This window comes from Amphiura filiformis, chromosome 11 (genome assembly GCF_039555335.1).
Source record: "Amphiura filiformis chromosome 11, Afil_fr2py, whole genome shotgun sequence".
NCBI classification, from domain to species: domain Eukaryota; kingdom Metazoa; phylum Echinodermata; class Ophiuroidea; order Amphilepidida; family Amphiuridae; genus Amphiura; species Amphiura filiformis.
This window is the reverse complement of record NC_092638.1, coordinates 41623663-41650873: the sequence shown is the minus strand read 5'-3', so window position 1 is coordinate 41650873 and position 27211 is coordinate 41623663. Positions and strand designations below refer to the sequence as shown.

General features: G+C 36.3%; 1 long non-coding RNA gene across 1 annotated transcript; it reads right to left on the bottom strand.

The window, feature by feature from the left end:
• Positions 1-14906: 14906 nt before the first annotated feature.
• On the bottom strand, positions 14907-20673 carry LOC140164858 (uncharacterized). Its single transcript, XR_011860593.1, has 3 exons — positions 20422-20673; positions 19059-19185; positions 14907-15451 (listed from the first exon to the last, which is right to left on the bottom strand). It is a non-coding gene; the product is annotated as an uncharacterized lncRNA (long non-coding RNA).
• Between the last annotated feature and the right edge of the window lie 6538 nt (positions 20674-27211).

The following is a 27211-nucleotide window of genomic DNA, read 5'->3' as shown; positions in this document are numbered from 1 at the left end:
ATATCGATGACCGTTGACTTTTTTCGCTATTTCGCGGTGCAAAAATATGGCCTAAAATATACTAAATTCACCACTCACATTTCAAAATCGGAAGTTGTCTTCATCCGCCACAGAGAATTGCTTTTGAGATAAAATGTCCGGTTTTTTCTGCATGTTATTATTGAAGACACTTGTCGAATTCATATGAGTGATTTAAAGTGAACATGTCGGTAGATATGGTCGCTACAATCTCATACCGTAAAATGAGGGTAACTTTGGGCACTTTTCAGAGTTTTTAAACCACTGCTTCCAAACAAAACCAATTATATTTCTAATTATTTCTTTTTATGACATTAGGGTTCCCTTCTACACCTTGAAGTTGAAAAAGATTTTTAGATAATTTTGAAAGGGTGCCCTAGGGGTTAAAAATAGCCTGACCAATGTTACCCCGCATTTGGGGCAACTTTGGTCAGAGTATTACATTCCATGAAGAAAAAAAATTTAAAAATTGATCTTCGCTGTATATGGGCAAGTTTTTGTTTTTGTGACATTTAACCCCTTGCAAAATTAATCAACCACACATCCTTGCTCACAAATACCGATTTTAATTTTTCTGAAAAAATGTAAAAAATGCTCATTTTGGTCCAAAATGTCGATATTTTCGTAAATTTCAAGAAAATTGGACATGAGCAACTATTATTTCTTCCAAATATTATATTTCTTTACAAATTGAGACCAAATATGACTAAAAACTATATTGCTGTACGGAAATATGACCATTTAAAAAAAAAATTTGACCGACCAAAGTTACCCCTGCTGACCGAAGTTACCCCATTTTACGGTACTCACTATGGACTATATTACCCGAATTTCGTTCTTACATAAAATGCGTAGTGATTTAGTGTTGCGCCCGCTTAACTTGGCTATATCTCGGGTGCAGAAAGTCCTAGAAGTATGATTCTGGTGTCTATACCCATGGTTACAGGGTCTAGAAATCCATTAGAATAATCAGTACAGAACCTTAAAATCCCAAGATGGCCGCCAAAATTGAAAAATAACCACCACTAAAATGCAGAATTTTGCCTATATCTTATCTTTATCTGTGGTTTAGACGGCACTGTCAGGGTTTACGATCCTTACCTGGGGCTAAGATGCCTTAATCTTAGCATAACGCAGTCTAAACCCCAGATAAGGTATCTAAACCCCAGATAAGGCGCCGTAACCCCAGATTAGGGACGTAGACCCCAGATAAAGCAGGCCAAACCCCAAATAAGGTGCTTAACCTAAATAAGGAACATAAACCACAGATAAGGCATCTAAACCCCACGGAAGGTGCCCTAACTCTAGATAAGGGTCGTAAACCCCAGATAAGGCATCTAAACCCTATAAGAGACGTAAACACCCCAGATAAGAGACGTAAACCCCAGATAAGGCAGTCTAAACCCCAGATAAGGCGCCTTAACCCCAGATAAGGAACGTTAACACCAGATAAGGCATCTAAATCCCAGATAAGGCGCCTTAACTTCAGATGATGTACGTAAACCTAGGAAAATACAGTCTAAACCCCAGATAAGGCATCTAAACCCCAGATATGGGACGTAAGCTCCAGATAAGGCAGTTTAAATCCCAAATAAGGCAGTCTAAATCACAGATAAGGCAACTAAACCAAGATAAGGCACCCTAACCCCAGATGAGGGACGTGAATCTAGGATAATGCAGTCTAAACCCCAGATAAGCTGGCTTAAGTCCAGATAAAGGACATTAACTGGAGATAACGCAGTCTAAACCCCCGGTAAGGCGCCGTAACCCCAGATAAGGGACGTAAACATATGATAACACAATCTAAGCCCAAGATAAGGCACCTTTACCGCAGATAAGGAATGTAAACCCCAGATTAGGCAGTCTAACATCAGATAAGGTGCCTTAACCTCAAATAAGGGATGTAAACCAAGGATAACGCAGTCTAAACCCCAGACAAGGCGCCTTAGCCCCAGCAAGGAGACGTAAGCCCAGGGCCGGATTTACCATTGGGCCAGATGGGCCCGGGCCCAGGGCCCCCAAAATTTGGGGGCCCCCAATTTGGCCATATGCATGTTTATTTTTAGCCTCCAAAATGATAACATTGTAAAATTTTGCGCGCTTATCAGGGGTTAAGGCAGCTTATTTGAGGTTTAGACTGCATTATCATATATTTACATCCCTTATCTGGGGTTAAGGTGTCTTATCTGGAGTTTAGACTGTCTTATCTGGGGTTTACGTCCCTTATCTGGGGTTTAGACAGTGTTATCCCAGTTAACGTCCCTTATCAGGGGTTAAGGCAGCTTATTTGGGGTTTAGACTGCATTATCCTATATTTACATCCCTTATCTGGGGTTAAGGTGCCTTATCTGGGTTTAGATGCCTAAAGAATGGATCTGGGATTTAGACTGCCTTATCTAGGGTTAACACCCCTTATTTGGGGTTAAGGCACCTTATATTGGGTATAAATGCCTTATCTGGTGTTTAGATTGTGTTATCCTAGGTTTACGTCCTTCATCCGAAGTTAAGGCACCTTATCTGGGATTTAGATGCCTTATCTGGTGTTTACGTTCCTTATCTGGGGTTAAGGCGCCTTGTCTGGGGTTTAGACTGCCTTATCTGGGGTTTACGTCTCTTATCTGGGGTTTAGATGCCTTATCTGGGGTTTACGACCCTTATCTAGAGTTAAGGCAACATTACATGGGGTTTATTGGGTGTAGAGTTTGCCTCAAGATCTTGCCTCTATTGACAGGCACAATTGAGTGCCCTCCCACCTCCCAAATGTATACGGTATATAGGCCTACTTTGAATATCTTGCATAAATAATTTTAAAAGAAGTCATAACCATTTTATATATTGCATTTCTGAGAATCTGTAACCAGGGGCGTAGCCAGCTTTCTTGGTCAGGGGGGCAAAATAAAATTTTGGGGGCACAGACGAAAAAAATTGCAGTTGCATCATACAATACATAGAGACTGTATGTCTTCGAGCTTCCCGAAAAGGGCCTTATTGGGATGATGTGCGCGCGCAGCGCGAAAAAAATGGTATTTTACACTATTTTCGCCCATTGTCCGGCTAAAAAAGGGCTTTATTGTTACAATTTTCGCGCGTAGCGCGGAAAATTTTGTATTTTACACTATTTTGGCCCTGAATTTTGCTAGAAAAGGGGCTCCTTGCCCTTTTTCTTTTCCTTTGCCCTCCTGATTTTCTCTCTCATTTTTTGTCAGAGGGGCACTTTTTCTTTCATTTTTTGTCAGGGGGGGCACTCTGCCCCACCTGCCCCCCCGCTGGCTACGCTACTGTCTGTAACCATCTTAAATCTTGCTAATCTATTTTGCTGTTTTGGGAGAATATTTGGGAGATTCAGGGAATCTTTTAGAAAACTTTGTAGTTGAAGAAACCTTTAGATGGAGAAGCAGAAAAATGTCTTAACAGAGACTGCAGCTGGAGAGGAAAGTTCCCAGGACCCGAAGTCGGGGAAAGTTGCAGTAGACTGAGAGAACTGGCAACAGGGTGTAGTTTTAGCTGGGCTTGTAAATCTTAATACCATCAAGACTGTAAACGTCCTAAAAAACAAGCCAGATAGTCCAATAAATCCGGTAACTATCGTGCAAATCCTAGTTAAATTTGCTGTATTGGGCAGAGATATACATGTAGTACTTAAAGTGCTAATCAATCATAATATATGTTATTGGGGCATTTCAAGAGCACCCTTATTTGGTTGGAAAAGGTCGTTGAACTTTTACACAGGGGTCAAGTTCAAAAATTGTTCGGACTTTGTTAAAAACACAAACAATGTGTTCATCTACTCATAAGGATTCAGAAAAAGTTAAGTTTGACCTATCTCCGACGTACGGTTATAGACTTATAGAGTTTTCTAATTTCTTGCAACAAGACAACTACTTTGAGATAATTTTCAAAAGAAAAATTTATTTTTTGTCCCCTGTGGGAGAAAAATAGACCTTTGACGTCACAATGTTACTTTCTTGCCCATAACTCCATAACCGTACGCCATAGCTAGACCAAAGTATATTTCTTCTCGGAATCCTCATTGCCAGAGGATCACGACGGTATGAGTTTTGAACAGGTCTGAGTAATTGAACTTGACCCCTATGTAAAGTTCAGTGACCTTTTCCCACTAAAATGGGGGTATGCTCTTGTACAGGCCTAAGTGTTGTAATGCCTCCATAGCCTACATGTAGGCCTATAGATTAATCAGCACTGTATGCACTATTACTCTGCCAAATATACCAACTCTGACATGATTGGCCAAATATGACGACTCTATAACATGATTTGCACGATTGTAGTCATGTGAACTAAAATCTCTTGCACTAAGGTGGCAGTCACAACCGGCCATGGTTTTCAATCACCCACATTGTATAAGCAAGGTTTTGCAGCCTGGTTGGTCTGAAAGGCATGAATTCCTATCGAAAAGCTTGAGAATATGCAGAGTAAAGGCATTTCAACAACATTTGAACTTGAGTAGGATTTAATATTCCCTAGAGAAGTCCTTTTCAGAGGGCCGAGCTTTTGTGGCTTTCTAGCGAGTGTCATCTGCAAAGCAAATTGCCCCACTTCACCCTACTGTGTTATGCTTGACGAATGAGGGCAGCACTCCTCGTCACTCCATACATAAATTCTCCCAGCCACATTTCCCTAATATGAAAAAAAAAAAAAGAAAAATTAAGTTTGGCAGAGGTGGGGTTCGAACTCACGGCGCGCCGCTATCAATGGATACTCTATGAGCCTAGCGCCACTTGTTGGTATCCATCTTGAAACTTATTTGAACATATATCATCGCAACTTCAACATAGCCTACCACGTAACAAGCAAAGACAGAAAACGTACCATATTTTGGAATTTTATTTGTTTAAAAACATTAATATGTGTTAATAGCGCTCAATTGTTGTTAACTGCGTGTTCTACATACAGAAATCCGACAATAAATGGGCTCTACATGGACAATACATTATATCGTAGAAAAGCTGCTCTATCATGAGAGTATGCTGATTTGTTTTGCAATTGATGCTTCTAATGTTGGCTGACATGATGCAGTCATGTCTACAGTAGAATTCATCTCGACCTTTGCAGGACTTAACCCCATTAAAAGCTATTAAACCAAGATAACACTCATTGAAACAGCTCAACTGATTAAATTGGATCTTCTCTGGCTGTGCACATGTGACTGTTTTCATGTGCGATATCGCAATAAAGTTTGTATTAAAGCTTCAGTTGGGTAACCGATTATAAAGGAAACGAAAGGAAACAATGGTATGTGTACCATTGTTCACGAAATGAGACAATGGCGTGCTTTTTGTAAACCAGCATTCTTGAAAATGAGCACATAATGATTGTTGACTTAACACGGTTTGGAAATAATTTCTTGTTTTTGACCCGGGTTTTTGATGATCATGAAAGTCAATCTTTGACCGGGATCTTTGACAAGATGTAATTTTGCTACGGAAAGTGCTATGACAAAACGGTTTTCAGATTTGGCTTTCTTTAATCAAGGGTTTAATTTGATATAAAATGATGCGGTGTTTGATGGCAAATTTGAATTCACCTTTTAAGGGGATGTCATTTTCTTCAGCAGGGGGTCATGAATATGACTTCATCGCGGGCTAAAATATCTATCGTTGGTCAAAAAATTTTATGACCCCCCCCTTCCATCAAAATTTTAGAGCGGAGTGCACAAAACGCGTTAAAAATTTGGCCCTAAGCGTAAAGAAGGCGCACGGAGAGCGCAAAAATCTTGCATTGTATAACTAAAGATTGTGTGTACATTTTGTTTTAAAAAAGTGTAAGAAAAGTTTAAAATGCGCGTGGCGCGCAAAACTTTAGTCAGTCCTTAATAATTCTATAACCCCCTATTTTGATTGTTACAAAATTATAACCCCCTATTTTTGGTCTCAAAATTCTATGACCCCCCCTTCCGAAGAAAATGATAGCCCCCGTATACCTATAAGGGGCTCAGCTGTGCAATAATTTTGAGCCCTGGAAGGAGTGTAAAATAGGCAAGCCGAAAAAGGGGGGGGGGGGGCAAGCAATTTTTGGCACACATATATGGGGCACCTTTTAAATAAAACTCTCTAAAAAATTCTTAGGAAAACAGTAAAAAAAATATGCAAATTTTCATGCTCGCAACATATCTAGACCTTTAAAGGTTTGCAAATTGGGATCCCCAAAAATTTGGCATGTGTAGGGGGGGGGGGCAAAGATTTTTTGGCAAGCCAAAAGAGGGAGGAAAGAGATGTTTTTGTAGGCTGAGAGGGGGGGGCAAGCGATTTTTGGTGGGTCGTTCGGACATTTTATTACCCCCGGGCTCATAATTATTGCACAGCCCCAAATATGGCACATAAATGAAGCCTGTGGTGTGCGACGGATGAGGGAGAAGCTTGGGGGCACCAGTGGCGAAACTAGACTTGCAATCAAGGGAACAGCTAGCTGGGGGTAAATCTGCCACCACCGCCAAGGGAGGGGGGTGCTGGGGGGAATACAGATGCATGTGCTCATTTGGGAGAAGGGGCGGCAAGGATTTCAAACCAAGCCGCTGTAACAGCCCCATGCTGGGGGATTGTGCCACTGTCCCAGCTGTACCCTGACAAATTTTCTAAAATCCTCTATTTCTTTTCAGGCCGGCCTACTAAAAGATCAGAGCTATACTGTACAAGTAACAACCAACTGCCAGTCACCATTAACCAATGCCACTGTGAGCCATTTCATGTCACATTTTGCAGCAGAGGCAGATGAAACAAATGAAATAAAAGGACTGAAATAATGACGGGAAACGCACTTCAACATCACTAATTGAACAATACTTGTGTTGAAAGTCGGGACTCATAAATTAGGTGTAACAGAATGTGTAAAAAATTATTAAGATCTATTAGAAATATTCAATCTAATAGATTAGAAATGAATCTAATTCAATTTTAATATTTAAGGGATTAAAATTGCTTAGATTGATTTTTAACCCTTAGATTAAAATCAAATTACCGGTAGATGTATTCGAATTAAGATTTTTTTAAATCCATCCAAGTATTTTTTAGATTAAAAATCAAATTAGATTGAATTTTAGATTGAATATTTCTAATAGATTAGAATTCAATCTAATTTGATTAAATGTTTTAATCCAATTTTGGATTTGTCCCAGATCACAATCACTCATTTTTTAATCTTAAAGGAATTTAGAGGGAATATGCTGAATTGTATTATAAAAATAAAGACTGCACAAAAAGTAACGCAGCTGTTATAAATACGCCTGTAGCGTTTGAACTAATAATTGTGTTCACAATATTTCAACATAGAAAGAAGGATGATTTATTTACGCGCATTTTATACCCCATTTGTCCAATCTCGTTCAATAGTAACAACACAGCAGTGCTTTTAAAGAAAATACCTAAATTGAAAAGTTGCAGTTATTTGTATTGATTTGAAGTCAGTGCAAAGATAAATGGAGGGTTTTACGTGTCACAGTGCTTGCATAATAACCATTGATTGCTGTAAATTGCAACTTTTAAATTTGGGTTTTTTTCTTTAAAAGCACTACTGTGTTATCAGTATTGAATGGCATTTGACAAATGGGGTATTCAAATGAGCGTAAATAAATCTTCCTTCTTTATATGTAGAAATATTGTGGAAACGATTACTAGTTCTGAACCTATAGGCGTATTTAAAACAGCTGTGTTACTTTTTGGTACAGACTTTATATTGGATATCTTCCATCACACAATAGAGGATACATACATAGTAAAAAAAATCTCCATCATTTATTCTCTATTAAGTAGGTGTGTTCAACTGTTTTGGTTTGTTGGACTTCCTTCTTCATACTTTTTAATGAAAAAATAGTGCTTTTATTTCTTCACTTCCTTACAGATCTCAAAATAAAATAAAACAATGATCAAAGCTACATATTCACCATGCATTCTAATGATTCTTGTTTATTTCATGAACTCTTGTCTTTCTAATAATTATGTACCAGAGAAATAAGTGTAAAAATACATTTAGTAATGAAGCATGAGATAATGAGTGCAAAAAGACCATTTATTTACAGTCTATTGGCAGCCACTAGTCTTTTGAGAAGGCTTTTGTGCAGACCTTCATTTTTTTTGGGGGGGGGGGCACCCTTTGTCAAGGCCATTGGGGACCACTTGTCAACAAGGAATGAAGAATACCTTGAAGTTAAACAAAGATCAGGGGCACAACGGCCAAAACTGAAAAACTGCAGGCAATGGCCCTGACTGAAATTCGAGCCCAGCTTGTGTGTTAATATGGTGCCTTCACAAAAGACTAGCATTGACTGACATCGGCTAGTCTTTGCTGAAGGCTTTGGGTGTGAATGCATTGATGCACAGCCACAGCCTCAATGAAAGTCCTTAAAATGAAAAAGTTTTAAATTTGATATACGCCACATTTGGGTTAAATGCACTTGAGCAATGAAAATGCATACCTTTAATTTCTTTATATGTTACTTATAATTACAAAATCTAGCCTTGTTACACTCAGAAAATTATTTTTGTAACTTAATAATTTGTTTTGAGATGAAAAAACTGAACTATAAATCACTTTTTTAGTTTTTGCCACCAAAAAACTGTTTTTGCCAAGCGGTTTTAAGAGGCATTATCTGTTATTTTGGAGAATTTTTTTAAAATGTTTGCCACGGTCAAAAAATGGATTTCCTTTAAACTTTTATATTTGATGCACCTTGACCTGAAACAAACACACATGAAATAAATTTGGGAAAAATATCCCTGTTGCCATGGTAACAGCCAAATTTTCATTTTAGGCCTATTTTCACAATTTTTGCATTTTTCAGCAGTCGATTTGTCAAGTTTTGAAGCCAGTGTTACTAATATACACAATATATATATACTGTTTTCTTTATAAGGTAGGAATAAGTCAAACCTTAGATGTCGCATTGAAAGTATAAAAATAATCACCAGATGTCAGGGTGGGTTATACCATATATTTGAAATAGGGGTGTTTTTCAATTTTTTCAAAGTATGAAAATATACCAACTTTGTATAGCTCATAAACCATATGGTAGTGCTCTGATTTCAACATCAACCACAGCATGTTGAGATGATACATTGGTCTTATGAAAAAGTTACATTTGAGCTTGGGAAAACACATCTGTATATACAGTGTTGCCAGACATTTTCCTAATTTTCGAAATTCAACACAAATCTCACCTTAAGTTAAATGATGTGAAAATGAAACATCCTTTCAAGGAACATTTATTAGAAAGAGAGTTTTTATTCATATCAAATATGATCAGTTATAATGGTCAGTGTTGTTCTAAACCACATGTGTGTTGCCATAATTGGGGTTTTATTGTGATTTGTGGATATTTTCAACTTTTTTAAAAGTTATAAAAATACCAAAATGCATTTCTATAATAAAGAAAGAAACATCGACCTCGTCATGTTGAGATGATACATTGGCCTTATGAAAAAGTTATTTTGATCGGGGGGGTAAAACATCAGTTTATACAGTGTTGCCAGATATTTTCCTATTTTTTCAAAATTCAACACAAGTCTCGTCGTAAGTTAAAAGATATGAAAATGAAACTTCACCTTCATATGGAACATATCTTTTTAGAAAGAAAGTTAATTTCATATTCAATTTGAATATCTGGGATGGTCAGTGTTATTCTAATCCATATGGATGTTGCCATAGCTGGCGTTTAATATGACAATATTTAGATATTTCCAGCTTTTTACAAGTCTTAAAAATAGTACACACCACAATTATTGTGGAATGAACGCAATATTAAGGTTAAAAATTAACCTAAGAACACTTAGTATGTGAATTTAAATTTTAAATTTGAGTTCGGAAAATATTTCCTTCTATACAGTATTGCCAGATATTATCACATAATTCAAAATTCAACGTATGTTGAGCTTTTTTCAGCTTTTTTTCAGCATTTTCAGCTATTTTTCAGTCTTAAAAATGCCAAAATACAGTGGCATGCATTCCTAAAATAAAGATGTGAAAATGAAACATCGACCTCATCATGTTGAGATGATACATCGGTCTTATGAAAAATTTACATTTGAGCTTGGGGAAAAACATCTGTTTATACAGTGTTGCCAGATATTTTCCTATTTTTTCAAAATTCAGCACTAGTTTCACCTTAGGTTGAAAATGAAAGTTTATTAGAAAGAAATTTACTTTCATATTAAATTTGATCAGTTGTATAAATGGTCAGTGTTGTTCCAAACCACATGGGTGTTGCCATAATTAGGGTTAAATAGCGAGATGTGGTTATTTTGAACTTTTACAAGTTTTAAAAATACCATCAACTTCACCATGTTGAAATGATACATATTTGGTCTTATGAAAAATTTACACTTAAGGGTTCCAAAATGAGCGTTTATTGCGTTTCGACAGTATTTTTTGTGGGACATGAGAGCACCTCAGACCTATCGAATTGCATTCTGAATACGAAGCATGTCTTTCTGATATCAAATAATTTTCATTTTTGAAAATCACAATATAATACAAATTTTATTTTTCAAATGTTTGATATATAACAGTCCTCGAAGTAAATTGTATAAATCTAATGATATATTCTTAAAGTGTATGTAGCAGGGAGGAAAAGCCGACGGTCAATTGAAAATTTTGACCTTTCATATTGAAGATATGGATTTTTTTCCCAAAAAGACCTAATTTGTTTTGGTGTTTTGGGAAAAAAAAATCCATATCTTTAATACGAAAGGTCAAAATTTTCAATTGATCGTCGGCTTTTCATCCCACCTACATACACTTTAAGTATAAATCATCAGATTTATAAAGTTTACTTCAAGTACTATTAAATATCAAAAATATCAATTTTTAATGATTTAACATAAAATGTGTATTAAATTGCAAATTTCAAAAAATCAAAATTATTTGATATCAGAGTGACATTCTTCGTATTCAGAATGCAATTCGATATGTCTGATGTGCTCTCATGTCCCAAAATAAATACTGTCCAAACGTTCATACCCCAGCCCTTAAGCTTGGGGAAAACATATGTTTATACAGTGTTGCCAGATATTTTCCTATTTTTTCGAAATTTAACACAAGTCTCACCTTAAGATAAATGATGCGAAAATGAAACTTCACCTTCACAAGGAAAGTTTATTAAAATGAAATTTACTTTCACATTAAATTTGATCAGTTGTATAAATGGTCAGTGTTGTTCCAAACCACATGGGTGTTGCCATAATTAGGGTTTAATAGTGAGATGTCGATATTTTTATAAGTCATAAGGGTTCAAATAGCGACGTTTTCACATATTTTTTGTGGACCTGAGAGCACATCAGACATATATTGAAATTTAACAGATCTCAAAAGTAAATTGTATAAATCTAGTGATATGTTCTTAAAGTGTATGTAGCTGGAATGAAAAGCCGTCCATATGAAAATTTGACCTTTCGTATTGAAGATATAGATTTTTTCACCAAAACACCTAAGGTCTTTTGGGGAAAAATCTATATTTTCACTATGAAAGGTCAAATTTTTCAATTAACATTAATTAATTGATTAGTGGTCGGCTTTTCATCCCAGCTACATACATCATTAGTACACATCATTAGATTTATTAAATTAACTGTAATATGTCAAAAATAAAAAATTCAATATGCATAATTTACCCTAAAATTTTTATTGTATCGCGAATTAAAAAAAAAAATCAAAATTATTTTATATCAGAAGGATATTCCTCGTATTCAAAATGCAATTTGGTATGTCTGATGTGCTCTCCGGTCCGACAAAAATACTGTGCAAAGGTGGGTGACCAACCCCTTAAAATACAACACAGAAAACATCAAACATGTATACTTTAAAATATACATAAAAGCCATAATGTTTTTACCAATATACACATACCAGCTAGGCTAAAATAAATTAAAATAACATAAGATTGTTACATTGCAAAAAGATGCATATAAGAGTAAGATAATGTTTAAATTACGCCTACCCCATATTATTAAAGCACACATCCCAACTATACTTGCAAAAAAGATATGGGGAAGAAATGGGCAAAAAACTATATAGATCCAGCAAATGTCTCGAAAGATATGAGAATAGTCAAAGACAATAACGCACAGAACCTTTTCACAGCCAGACAAATTAATGTCCAGTTACCTTTCCCTAGAGGAGCTCACAGGAGAGTCGAAAGTATGAAGAAGAAATGACCATTGAAATGTTGCATGATATTGTTGCTAATTCTCTGTCATTCAAGCATCCCCTGCTCATTGATGACATGAATTTGTATGAGCTTGTAAAAAGGAAGCAACTAAAATTAAGCTTTCAAGACTGAAGGAGATTTATATTAACACTTTTGCAGATACTTGCAAGATTAAAAAAAAATAAAAAAAATCACCAAATGTTGATAAAAGTTGTCTGAGGAAATATCCGTTTCAAATAGAAAAAGAGGACTACTGGGCACAGTATACCTATGACATGACCCCGGAGGGGTTCTCCTAGTTAAAGGTATACGGGGATGTGCCACGGTTTTGGGGGTACCTTAGCAATTTTGGTATGTCGATTGGTGGGTTTGCAGTGGAGACAATACACCAAATTGGGTGCATTAAGGCAAAAGTGCCCATAAAAGCGCCAAATTAGGACAAATTTGTGTGCTTTTTGGGTGTTTTTGTGAAAAATTGGAATACTATAGCTGTAACTTTAATAAGGTGTCATTTTAAAATTGAAAATGTATCCACATTTCACTATTAACTCCATTTATAGTGGCATCATCCATGTGGTTTATTCATGGCAGCGATTTAAACAATATAAATCCTAAAGTGAGACATACGTTGAATTTTGAATATATGTGATAATAACTGGCAATACTGTATAGAAGGAAATATTTTCCGAACTCAAATTTAAAATTTAAATTCACATACTAAGTGTTCTTAGGGTAATTTTTAACCTTAATATTGCGTTCATTCCACAATAATTTTAAGGATGTGTACTATTTTTAAGACTTGTAAAAAGCTGGAAATATCTAAATTGTCATATTAAACGCCAGCTATGGCAACACCCATATGGCTTAGAAATAACACTGACCATCCCAGATGATCAAATTGAATATGAAATTAACTTTCTTTCTAAAAAGATATGTTCCGTATGAAGGTGAAGTTTCATTTTCATATCTTTTAATTTAGGGCGAGACTTGTGTTGAATTTTGAAAAAATAGGAAAATATCTGGCAACACTGTATAAACTGATGTTTTACCCCCCCGATCAAAATAACTTTTCATAAGGCCAATGTATCATCTCAACATGACGAGGTCGATGTTTCTTTCTTTATTATAGAAATGCATTTTGGTATTTTTATGACTTGTAAAAAGTTGAAAATATCCACAAATCACAATTAAACCCCAATTATGGCAACACCCATGTGGTTTAGAACAACACTGACCATTATAACTGATCAAATTTGATATGAATAAAAACTCTCTTGCTAATAAATGTTCCTTGAAAGGATGATGTTTCATTTTCACATCATATAACTTAAGGTGAGATTTGTGTTGAATTTCGAAAAATAGGAAAATGTCTGGCAACACTGTATATACAGATGTGTTTTCCCCAAGCTCAAATGTAACTTTTTCATAAGACCAATGTATCATCTCAACATGCTGTGGTCGATGTTGAAATCGGAACACTACCATATGGTTTATGAGCTATACAAAGTTGGTATATTTTCATACTTTGAAAAAATTGAAAAACACCCCTATTTCAAATAGATGGTATAACCCACCCTGACATCTGGTGATTATTTTTATACTTTCATTGCGGCATCTAAGGTTTGACCTATTCATACCTTATAAAGAAAAAATCATATTTATATTGTGTATATTAGTAACACTGGCTTCAAAACTTGACAATTTGACTGCTGAAAAATGCAAAAATTGTGAAAATAGGCCTAAAATTGAAATTTGCCTGTTACCATGGCAACGGGGATATTTTTCCGAAATTTATCCCATGTGTGTTAGTTTGAGGTCAAGGTCCATCAAATATGAAAGTATAAAGAAAATCTATTTTTGACCGTGGCAATTATATTCTCAAAATAACAGATAGTTCCTCTTAACGCAGTTAAAACCGTGGTTTTTTCCACCTGTGGCAAAAACCTGCGAACCCTGTTTACATGTAGGACCTTTTATTTTAATTTCATGTCAAGGGTTTACATGTATATAGGACCTTTTATTTATTTATCTAATAAATAACAGACATTAACAGGCCTTATCTGCAATAGCTGCCAGGTGACATTTTTAAAAATCTTCATGAGATGTGTACACTACATAATGCATAAATTATCAAGATGTCTATGGGACAGCTATTGCAGTTAGGGCCTTTTGGTTCTAAACCCTTGCTTAGTGGATACTCATCATACTTACAGGGATGAAGGTAAACCAGTAGCGTAGCCAGCGGGAGGGATGGAGAAAAAAAAAATGGGGACGAGAAGAAGCCTGGGAGAAAAGAAAGAAAGAAGGAGAGGGAGAGGAAGGGAGGGAAAAATAGATAGGGACGATACTGACGTTTGCCCCCGGACTGACAATGCTGGCTACGGGCCTGAGGTACACCCCCTTGTTGTGCCCCTGACACTATGGATCAGCTACTGAACAATTTGGTCTACAATTATTCTACATCCTGCATCCGCTAATCCTAACATGCGCTAGTCATAAATGTCACTATAGTCCAAGATAAAAAAGGGTCGCTAGTCCTAATGGCTGCAGATTTTCCATTGCTAAGGTCTTGTAAACCTTATTTATTTTTGGACTTGTGAACCATTTCCTATTTTTTCGGACTAGCGATCCGTATTTTTGGACTAGGGAACCTTGGCTATACATTGGTTCCCCTCAAGTTCAGTAGTGACGTAGGTGCATATTTTGTTGCGCAGTATTGAATTGTGTGCGTATAGTTAATTGTGTAGCAAAAAAGGTGGTTCGTGTGGCGCAGCCATGAAAAGACATTGATATCACTGCTGAATTTGAGGCAAACCAAAGAAAAGTGCCTAGAACATGTCCAATAATTCCATGCTACTTTTTACAGCCTGTAAGGAACTATGCATTACGATTACATCACATGTCAGTGTCACTTGTTGAGGTCCTTATTGTTTTGATAATTGGAGCAAACATTTACTAGTACACCATGCATGTGTTAGTTTAGGAAAGTTTTCAATGCATGCGAGTGATAGCCCTACTAGTATAGGGCCTTTTGACTGTGGTGGTCCAAAACCATGCTATATCGGAAAACCTGGCTATATCCAGAGAACTGCTAAACCCAGACTGCTAATCCCCCTTTCGGGTGGAGCGGTTAGTGGGTTTTAGCGGTTCTCGGATATTGTAGGGCTAGCGAGTGATGCGCCAGATAACAGATGCCAGCTGTTGACTTCCAAACCATGATCCTCTTTGTCTTTCAAGAATTGCGCCATAAAACCAGTATCCTCAGTAGTACTGCTGCACCTGGAAATTGAAATAAAATAAAATAATAGCCAATGATTAATTATTACACATTATTATCAGGATTATGGTATCTAGGCTGTTTGTTTGCCTTAAAGCCTTAATGTACAATCTTTTTAAATTTTTAGATTTTTCTTCCAAAATGATAAATTATTGTAGCAGAGTCATGATTTGCTATTTCAATAGGTGTGAGGTCAAAGGTCATAAAGTAGTCACTTGCAATCATTTTGAAATTTAAACAAAAAATGTTTACGAACTGTGAGAGCGGGGACACATTTAAAGCACTAATCTGTAATTTACTAAGTCTACTTGTCGTGCATAGTTTCATGGGCGTATCCATCTTTCTTAGTAAGGAGGGCAAAATAAAACTTCGGGGGCACACGAAAAAACTTACAGTTGCATCATACAATACATAGAGATTGTATGTCTTTCAGGGATGTATCGTTCGAGTCCGGACTCGAGTCCACTTTTTGTCGGACTCGGACTCGGCTCGGACTCGGACATAAAAAGACTCGAAGCCGAGTCCGGTCCGAGTCCATGCAATTAAATCCATGTTAAATGTGAACTGATTATACCTAAAAATGTCAAAATAGATCTAAAATTTGATTTAAAATTTGTTGACTTCACTTTATTTGCCCTTTTTCCTAAAATTGGGGGCTGTCAAATAAGTCATCTGTCATGTATCCTACATATCCACCATATTAATTAAGTTAATATCTGTGAATTAGCATAGTCATACTTGTTAGCATTGATAATAATTATGCATAATTTTTTTAATAAATACTGTATAAAAATATCTAAAACTTCTTTCATGGAACTTTCTAATTCATGAAACTCAGTGAAAAAGAGAAAAAAGTGCACACTGGACCATGCAGTATGCATGGCAGCTCATCCTAGTGTATAGTAACTTTGTGCTCCTTACATGCATGTACATGTATGGGTATGGTTATTACATAGGTATTTTACATACTGTTGGTCGCTCGCGATAGATTTGGCTGTTCCATCTTGCGCCCTCAGACACAGGGGACACTTATCGTTGTACTCAATGGGGAAATCACAAAACATGTCATATGATAAATATACCTCTTTGTGAAATAATTTAAAAGTTTGATTTATTATCGGGGAATACGCTCCCAATAAATTACAAAAGGAAAATTAATGCACATTGATGTGTTCTATGCGGAGAAAATTGACTGGAAATCAAAGGCCCTGTACAATCCAGTAGGGATGTCGTAAGGGTGTCCCCTTTGCCAGATGTGAGAAATGGGTAAGTGCACTAAATGGAACAACCCTGACCGAGAGAATACATGTATGTGTAGTTTGTATGTGTTCACTATTCACTGCACATTTGTTCAGTTTAAAAAGATATTTGAAATTAATATCACAGGTACAAAGCATACCACATACTTGAACTTTTGTTTGGTAACAGCATAATCCCCCCACTGCCTGACTGAAGTCAGACTAAAAGTGGGGGATATGGACCCCCCCTAACTGATTTGTATACATGTGTAGTTATTCCAGGCCTGCTTTAATGAATGTGGTAAAAAGTAAAGCTGTTTGCATACTGGTATCAAAATGGCAAACTGGGAAAACATTTCAACACATTAATTTTCTTCTTGATATTTCTGAAGGGTGAATTTCTATTATTATGATTATTATTATCATTTATTTTATTATTTTATTATTTATATTGTTATCATTATAATATTTTTCTATAATTTATCTCACCCCCATTGAATACATTGCTCTCCATGTACATTTAAATGCTGCACACAGCCTGGTGCCCCTTCCTATTCCCTGTGGCCTGTGTACATCTGTGAGTTACATGTCACTAATGTGACACACACATGCCAACATCTCCACATTTACTGCTCTCTGATACATGTAGTTTCTAGAGAACTTTTAATACCTGTGACGTCGACCCCCATCATTTAAAATGTAAATGACCCCAACCCAGTGTTCTTAATTAACCGGTTAATTATAAACGGCGGTTAATTAACGTTAATTAACCGGTAAGATTGGTTAATTATGGCTGGAAGATATATAAATCCGAGCTCGGAATTCAATATGCCATCATACTGAAGAACACTGCGCAAGCATTTAACATGAGCAGATGAAGTTTTCTTGTCCACCTTTAGCTTTAAAACATTCCATTTTAAAATTTTAAAATTAAAAAATTATTTTCATATATAAACTTATAATGTCAATTCAACCTGTTTAAAAAATTTTACACTCATTGACACAGATGCACAATGATACCGCAAGTCTGTGACTATACAATTAGAATTTTATCAACTTTGTCTTTTTAGTTATTGATTGAAGCAATCCTGGGCAAAAATGGTATAATCTGCTCACTCTGCTGTGGATTTTTGGGTACTTGTACAACAGGTGGTGGGCATTCTGCCTGGTTGAAGGTATATACAGGGATGTGCCACGGTTTTGGGGTACCTTTTCAGCAATTTTGGGGAAAAGCGCCAACATTTGCACATTTTTGGTCATATCAATTTGTAGGCACTCTTTAGCAATGTCATATCATTGAATTTACAACCGTATGATGACAAAACAGACAAAAATAGTAACTTTTTGCACAAGATTTGAAATTTAAAGAGAATTGGCAATTACTCATTAAAATGAGGCTAGTAGGCCTATATACATGTATGGACAATATAGTGTGCTCTTCATTTAAAATGGCATAAAAATTGAAAAATATTATAAGGAACACATGAGGTTTTGACTTCAAGGATAGGTAGTTTTCAACATATTACCAGTAATTACCACATTCACCTGCTACAATGTATAACATTGAATTGCATTATAAATCTGTTGACCTACTGTAATGGGGAAAAGTGTATAGGGAGTAAAAGTGTTAGCTTTCGTATGATATACATTGTAAAACAAATTCTGATTAGAAGTAGGTACATGTATAGAGGAAGTCAGCATCCAAAAGTCTGCGGGGCACATCCCCGTACAAATTTTTTCAAAGAACCCCCCTCCACAGATTTTTACATATAGACCATGATATAGTCTGCACATATGGTCTATGATGTGGTGCATGACACTCTAGACTAGAGAGCAAGAAGAAGAATACTATTTTAATATTTCCAGTGAACACTGAAGTGATATTAAAGTGTTAAAACTTAAAAAACGTCAGAATAATTCAAGATTCATAATTAACCTATTTTACCACCGGTTAAATATGATGCTGTGGTTAATTAACCGGTAAGATTGAGGTTAATTAACCGACTAAGAACACTGCCCCAACCCCCACTTTTTAGGCCCCTACTTCACTGATAGAAACATACATGTTAGATATAAAGTTCAGTGCCCCAACACCCCAGGCATGGACTCTGACCGAGTCCGGACTAGGGTCATATTTTTGTTTGACTCGGACTTTGCTCGGACTCGGCTCGGCTCGGACTCGGATCGACGAGCTGGACTCGGGTACAAGTCTAAAGTCTTTGAGCTTCTAAAAAGGCTTTATTGGGACGTAGCACGCAAAAATTTGTTATTTTACACTATTTTCGGTCATGATCAGGCTGAATAAGGTATTGGCATTTTGTGTGGTGTGCTGCACCCATTTGGCTACAACTTTGTAAATGAAATTACTTACATCCTCCTCACTAAGGAAAGCCGTGCTGTTCGGTTGCAGGTGCTTTGCTTCAGCGCATGTTAGTCTAGATTTTTGGAAGATATGCCTTGCAGAATGGACCTTTTCCTGCTAGATCCTGTGCCAGTTTCTGGAAAGACAAAACAATATGACATTGTAATTAAAGCCATATATTGTAACATTTGCTAAGGAGAAAGCCCTGAATATTTTTCAAAATTCTGTTTTTACACGATTTCAATGTACATGTACTTTGTAAACATAGTACATAGGCCTACTCAGCAAAAATCAAAACTTTATGTTTAATGCTCACTTGCTGTGGGTTGGGATTGAGACTGAAGATGAAGTGAAAATGTGACACAATCTGGTCCATCGGGGCCAAAGGAGGCATTTTTGAAAATTAAGTTACTGTAATCATTACATTATACATACAATAGGCTATCATTACTGAAATAAACAAAGGTCTAGCATGCTTGGTTCTAAAGTTTTTTTTTTTTTTTTTCTTATGTATTTTCTTATTTTTTACTCCATATTTTTACCTATCTCAGTTTCAAATTTACCGCCTTTGGTCCACATGGACCAGATCATGTCACAAATCATGTTTTCCTATACTATTCTCTCGGTCGGGGCCACGTCACATCCATTTATCACATGCATTGGAGTGAAAACAACTTATCGCATATTTGTATTTGCAGATCGAGAGTCGAACCTGGCACAATAGTGTGATAGCTTGTGATACACTCCGACGCTGTCTCCGAGTTCAGTGAATGCGAATTAGGGGTTCATTCATATATTTTCATGACTAAACGATTGTTTATGCCCGAGGGCTTTAGCCCGAGGGCTTTAGCCCGTTCATACATACGCAACATTCTGCTTGCTGTTATTTCCCTCCAAAACTAAAAATACCATCATTTTAAACTAAAAACTACCAGTTCCTTATCATTTTTTAACAGTTTCTCCAACGCTAATTGTAAGAAAACGTTTTCTTGCTTAGTCCATCGTGCTTGGACGCGCGCGAACATCGCGTACATCACTCGCGCTTTGCGTAAATAGCTCGCGAACATAGACGCGTAATATCCTACTCGCGAGCGTCCATCAGTTCTCGCGCGCAACTCGCGCGGCTTGTTTATGACCGGAACGCCGGGCATAAACGTTGTTTATGCCCGCCTATCGACCAATCACGCATGCTGTTTATAGCGAGTACGTATGAATGTTGTTTCAGTCCAGTGCTAAAATAAATTGTCAGCCGGTTCATGCCCGGATGTCCGATCGACAGAATAACAAATCCTCACTGCCAGTTAAAATTAATGTTGTGTCGTTTAGTTTTACTTTTGCATAAAAAAAATAATGGTTATAAAAAGAAACTCACCTTGCAGAGTCGTGTACGTACAGACAACACACCCAACTCAGCCTGGAGGACGGTGTACACACGGAAAACACTGCACGGTATTGCAATGATCAATGCACAGTCATGTGTGATGCACGGGTGAATGGGACAAATCTCGTCATGTTTTCGTGGTGTATTCGATGTCCGTGGACATAATTGTCCTCAATCCATCATGTCATTTGCTTCTCTAAATATTAAGTGAATTGAATACTTATATATTACTATTGCAAACTAATCCAAGCACGCCGTTAAAATGAGGCAAATAATTCGATTTTCGCAACTGGACACTACTGTCATGACTGTCGCAAACACAGCTGATCGAGGTCAGAGGTGAAATCTGTCGTGCAATGGGATAGAGCGGGTTTTTGCGTTGGGAAGAACGCGCCACCTCATTGGTCAAACAAATCGCTCGCGATGTAGTATAAATCATGCGTATGTCGTCAATTATCATGACTTTATGTCGTCAAGTATCATGACAACACGTCATACAACTCGCAATTATCATGACAATTATCATGACAACACGTCATACAACTCGCAATTATATCGTCAAGTATCGTGACAACTCGACAACTCGAAATTATCATGTCAATTATCGTGACAACACGAAATTATCATGACTTTATGTCGTCAATTATCATGACAACTCGTCATACAACTCGCAATTATATCGTCAAGTATCGTGACAACTCGACAACTCGAAATTATCATGTCAATTATCGTGACAACACGAAATTATCATGACTTTATGTCGTCAATTATCATGACAACTCGTCATACAACTCGCAATTATATCGTCAAGTATCGTGACAACTCGACAACTCGAAATTATCATGTCAATTATCGTGACAACACGAAATTATCATGACTTTATGTCGTCAATTATCATGACAACTCGTCATACAACTCGCAATTATATCGTCAAGTATCGTGACAACTCGACAACTCGAAATTATCATGTCAATTATCGTGACAACACAAAATTATCATGACTTTATGTCGTCAATTATCATGACAACTCGTCATACAACTCGCAATTATATCATCAAGTATCGTGACAACTCGACAACTCGAAATTATCATGTCAATTATCGTGACAACTCGCAATTATGTCGTCAATTATGTCATCATTTATCGTGACAACTCGCAATTATGTCGTCAATTATGTCGTCATTTATCGTGACAACTTGACAACTCGAAATTATCATGTCAATTATCGTGACAACTCGCAATTATGTCGTCAATTATGTCATCATTTATCATGACAACTCGCAATTATGTCGTCAATTATGTCGTCATTTATCGTGACAACTTGACAACTCGAAATTATCATGTCAATTATCGTGACAACTCGCAATTATGTCGTCAATTATGTCATCATTTATCGTGACAACTCGCAATTATGTCGTCAATTATGTCGTCATTTATCGTGACAACTTAACAACTCGAAATTATCATGTCAATTATCGTGACAACTCGCAATTATGTCGTCAATTATGTCATCATTTATCATGACAACTCGCAATTATGTCGTCAATTATGTCGTCATTTATCGTGACAACTTGACAACTCGAAATTATCATGTCAATTATCGTGACAACTCGCAATTATGTCGTCAATTATGTCGTCATTTATCGTGACAACTTGACAACTCGAAATTATCATGTCAATTATCGTGACAACTCGCAATTATGTCGTCAATTATGTCGTCATTTATCGTGACAACTTGACAAGTCGAAATTATCATGTCAATTATCGTGACAACTCGCAATTATGTCGTCAATTATGTCATCATTTATCATGACAACTCGCAATTATGTCGTCAATTATGTCGTCATTTATCGTGACAACTTGACAACTCGAAATTATCATGTCAATAATCGTGACAACTCGCAATTATGTCGTCAATTATGTCGTCATTTATCGTGACAACTTGACACTTCGAAATTATCATGTCCATTATCGTGACAACTCGCAATTATGTCGTCAATTATGTCATCATTTATCATTACAACTCGCAATTATGTCGTCAATTATGTCGTCATTTATCGTGACAACTTGACAACTCGAAATTATCATGTCAATTATCGTGACAACTCGCAATTATGTCGTCAATTATGTCGTCATTTATCGTGACAACTTGACAAGTCGAAATTATGATGTCAATTATCGTGACAACTCGCAATTATGTCGTCAATTATGTCATCATTTATCATGACAACTCGCAATTATGTCGTCAATTATGTCGTCATTTATCGTGACAACTTGACAACTCGAAATTATCATGTCAATTATCGTGACAACTCGCAATTATGTCGTCAATTATGTCATCATTTATCATGACAACTCGCAATTATGTCGTCAATTATGTCGTCATTTATCGTGACAACTCGACAACTCGAAATTATCATGTCAATTATCGTGACAACTCGCAATTATGTCGTCAATTATGTCATCATTTATCATGACAACTCGCAATTATGTCGTCAATTATGTCGTCATTTATCGTGACAACTCGACAACTCGAAATTATCATGTCAATTATCGTGACAACTCGCAATTATGTCGTCAATTATGTCATCATTTATCGTGACAACTCGCAATTATGTCGTCAATTATGTCGTCATTTATCATGACAACTCGACAACTCGAAATTATCATGTCAATTATCGTGACAACTCGCAATTATGTCGTCAATTATGTCATCATTTATCATGACAACTCGCAATTATGTCGTCAATTATGTCGTCATTTATCGTGACAACTCGACAAGTCGAAATTATCATGTCAATTATCGTGACAACTCGCAATTATGTCGTCAATTATGTCATCATTTATCATGACAACTCGCAATTATGTCGTCAATTATGTCGTCATTTATCGTGACAACTCGACAACTCGAAATTATCATGTCAATTATCGTGACAACTCGCAATTATGTCGTCAATTATGTCGTCATTTATCGTGACAACTTGACAAGTCGAAATTATCATGTCAATTATCGTGACAACTCGCAATTATGTCGTCAATTATGTCATCATTTATCATGACAACTCGCAATTATGTCGTCAATTATGTCGTCATTTATCGTGACAACTCGACAACTCGAAATTATCATGTCAATTATCGTGACAACTCGCAATTATGTTGTCAATTATGTCGTCATTTATCGTGACAACTTGACAAGTCGAAATTATCATGTCAATTATCGTGACAACTCGCAATTATGTCGTCAATTATGTCATCATTTATCATGACAACTCGCAATTATGTCGTCAATTATGTCGTCATTTATCGTGACAACTCGACAACTCGAAATTATCATGTCAATTATCGTGACAACTCGCAATTATGTCGTCAATTATGTCATCATTTATCATGACAACTCGCAATTATGTCGTCAATTATGTCGTCATTTATCATGACAACTCGACAACTCGAAATTATCATGTCAATTATCGTGACAACTCGCAATTATGTCGTCAATTATGTCATCATTTATCATGACAACTCGCAATTATGTCGTCAATTATGTCGTCATTTATCGTGACAACTTGACAAGTCGAAATTATCATGTCAATTATCGTGACAACTCGCAATTATGTCGTCAATTATGTCGTCATTTATCGTGACAACTTGACAACTCGAAATTATCATGTCAATTATCGTGACAACTCACAATTATGTCGTCAATTATGTCATCATTTATCATGACAACTCGCAATTATGTCGTCAATTATGTCGTCAATTATGTCGTCATTTATCGTGACAACTTGACAACTCGAAATTATCATGTCAATTATCGTGACAACTCGCAATTATGTCGTCAATTATGTCGTCATTTATCGTGACAACTTGACAACTCGAAATTATCATGTCAATTATCGTGACAACTCGCAATTATGTCGTCAATTATGTCATCATTTATCATGACAACTCGCAATTATGTCGTCAATTATGTCGTCATTTATCGTGACAACATGACAACTCGAAATTATCATGTCAATTATCGTGACAACTCGCAATTATGTTGTCAATTATGTCATCATTTATCATGACAACTCGCAATTATGTCGTCAATTATGTCGTCATTTATCATGACAACTCGACAATTCGAAATTATCATGTCAATTATCGTGACAACTCGCAATTATGTCGTCAATTATGTCATCATATATCGTGACAACTCGCAATTATGTCGTCAATTATGTCGTCATTTATCGTGACAACTTGACAACTCGAAATTATCATGTCAATTATCGTGACAACTCGCAATTATGTCGTCAATTATGTCATCGTTTTTATCGTGACAACTCGCAATTATGTCGTCAATTATGTCGTCATTTATCGTGACAACATGACAACTCGAAATTATCATGTCAATTATCGTGACAACTCGCAATTATGTCGTCAATTATGTCATCATTTATCATGACAACTCGCAATTATGTCGTCAATTATGTCGTCATTTATCGTGACAACTTGACAACTCGAAATTATCATGTCAATTATCGTGACAACTCGCAATTATGTTGTCAATTATGTCATCATTTATCATGCCAACTCGCAATTATGTCGTCAATTATGTCGTCATTTATCATGACAACTCGACAACTCGAAATTATCATGTCAATTATCGTGACAACTCGCAATTATGCGTCAATTATCGTCAATTATGTCATCATTTATCATGACAACTCGCAATTATGTCGTCAATTATGTCGTCATTTATCATGACAACTCGACAACTCGAAATTATCATGTCAATTATCGTGACAACTCGCAATTATGTCGTCAATTATGTCATCATATATCGTGACAACTCGCAATTATGTCGTCAATTATGTCGTCATTTATCGTGACAACTTGACAACTCGAAATTATCATGTCAATTATCGTGACAACTCGCAATTATGTCGTCAATTATGTCATCATTTATCATGACAACGAGTTGTCATGATAATTGATCGCAATTATGTCGTCAATTGAATCGTCATTTATCGTGACAACATGACAACTCGAAATTATCATGTCAATTATCGTGACAACTCGCAATTATGTCGTCAATTGACATGATAATGTCGTCATTTATCGTGACAACTTGACAACTCGAAATTATCAGTTGTCAATTATCGTGACAACTCGCAATTATGTCGTCAATTATGTCATCATTTATCATGACAACTCGCATAATTATGTCGTCAATTATGTCGTCATTTATCGTGACAACTTGACAACTCGAAATTATCATGTCAATTATCGTGACAACTCGCAATTATGTCGTCAATTATGTCGTCATTTATCGTGACAACTTGACAACTCGAAATTATCATGATCAATTATCGTGACAACTCGCAATTATGTCGTCAATTATGTCATCATAATTTATCATGACAACTCGCAATTATGTCGTCAATTATGTCGTCATTTATCGTGACAACATGACAACTCGAAATTATCATGTCACTTATCGTGACAACTCGCAATTATGTCGTCAATTATGTCGTCATTTATCTTGACAACTTGCCAACTGGACATCAACATGTCAATTATCGTGACAACTCGCAATTATGTCGTCAATTATGTCATCATTTATCGTGACAACTCGACAATTGCGAGTTGTCGATAATTGAATGATAATTTGAGTTCGTCATTTATCGATGACAACGACATCATTGACACATAATTGCATGTCCTTCAGTGCTTCCGTAGAATCTTGACTCTGGCAACCAGTGGAGTGGTGTTGGTCAGATTGTAGATGCATGGTTTCATTTGGGATCCGATCCATACGCTTGAGTTGTCGAGTTGTCACGATAAATGACGACATAATTGACAATAATTGCGAGTTGCGATAAATGATGCATAATTGACATAATTCGAGTTGTCACGATTTCCATGATATTTGATGACAGTTGTCCGATAAATGACGCTGACATAATTGCGAGTTGTCACGATAATTACATGGAGTTGTCACGATAAATGGGACATAATTGACGACATTTGCGAGTTGTCATGATAAATGATGACATAAATGACGACATAATTGCGAGTTGTCACGATACATGATGACGATAAATGACGACATAATTGACGACATAATTGCGAGTTGTCACGATAATTGACATGATAATTTCGAGTTGTCAAGTTGTCACGATAAATGACATAATTGACGATAATTGACGACATAATTGCGAGTTGTCATGATAAATGATGACATAATTGACGACATAATTGCGAGTTGTCACGATAACTGACATGATAATTTCGAGTTGTCGAGTTATCGATAAATGATGACATAATTGACGACATAATTGCGAGTTGTCACGATAATTGACATGATAATTTCGAGTTGTCGAGTTGTCACGATAAATGACGATAATTGACGACATAATTGTCGAGTTGTCATGATAAATGATATAATTGATCGACGATAATTGACGACATAATTGCGAGTTGTCACGATAATTGACATGATAATTTCTTGACTAATGTCAAGTTGTCACGATAAATGACGACATAATTGACGACATAATTGCGAGTTGTCACGATAATTGACATGATAATTTCGAGTTGTCTTGTTGTCACGATAAATGACGACATAATTGACGACATAATTGCGAGTTGTCACGATAAATGATGACATAATTGACGACATAATTGCGAGTTGTCACGATAATTGACATGATAATTTCGACTTGTCAAGTTGTCACGATAAATGACGACATAATTGACGACATAATTTCGAGTTGTCAAGTTGACACGATAAATGACG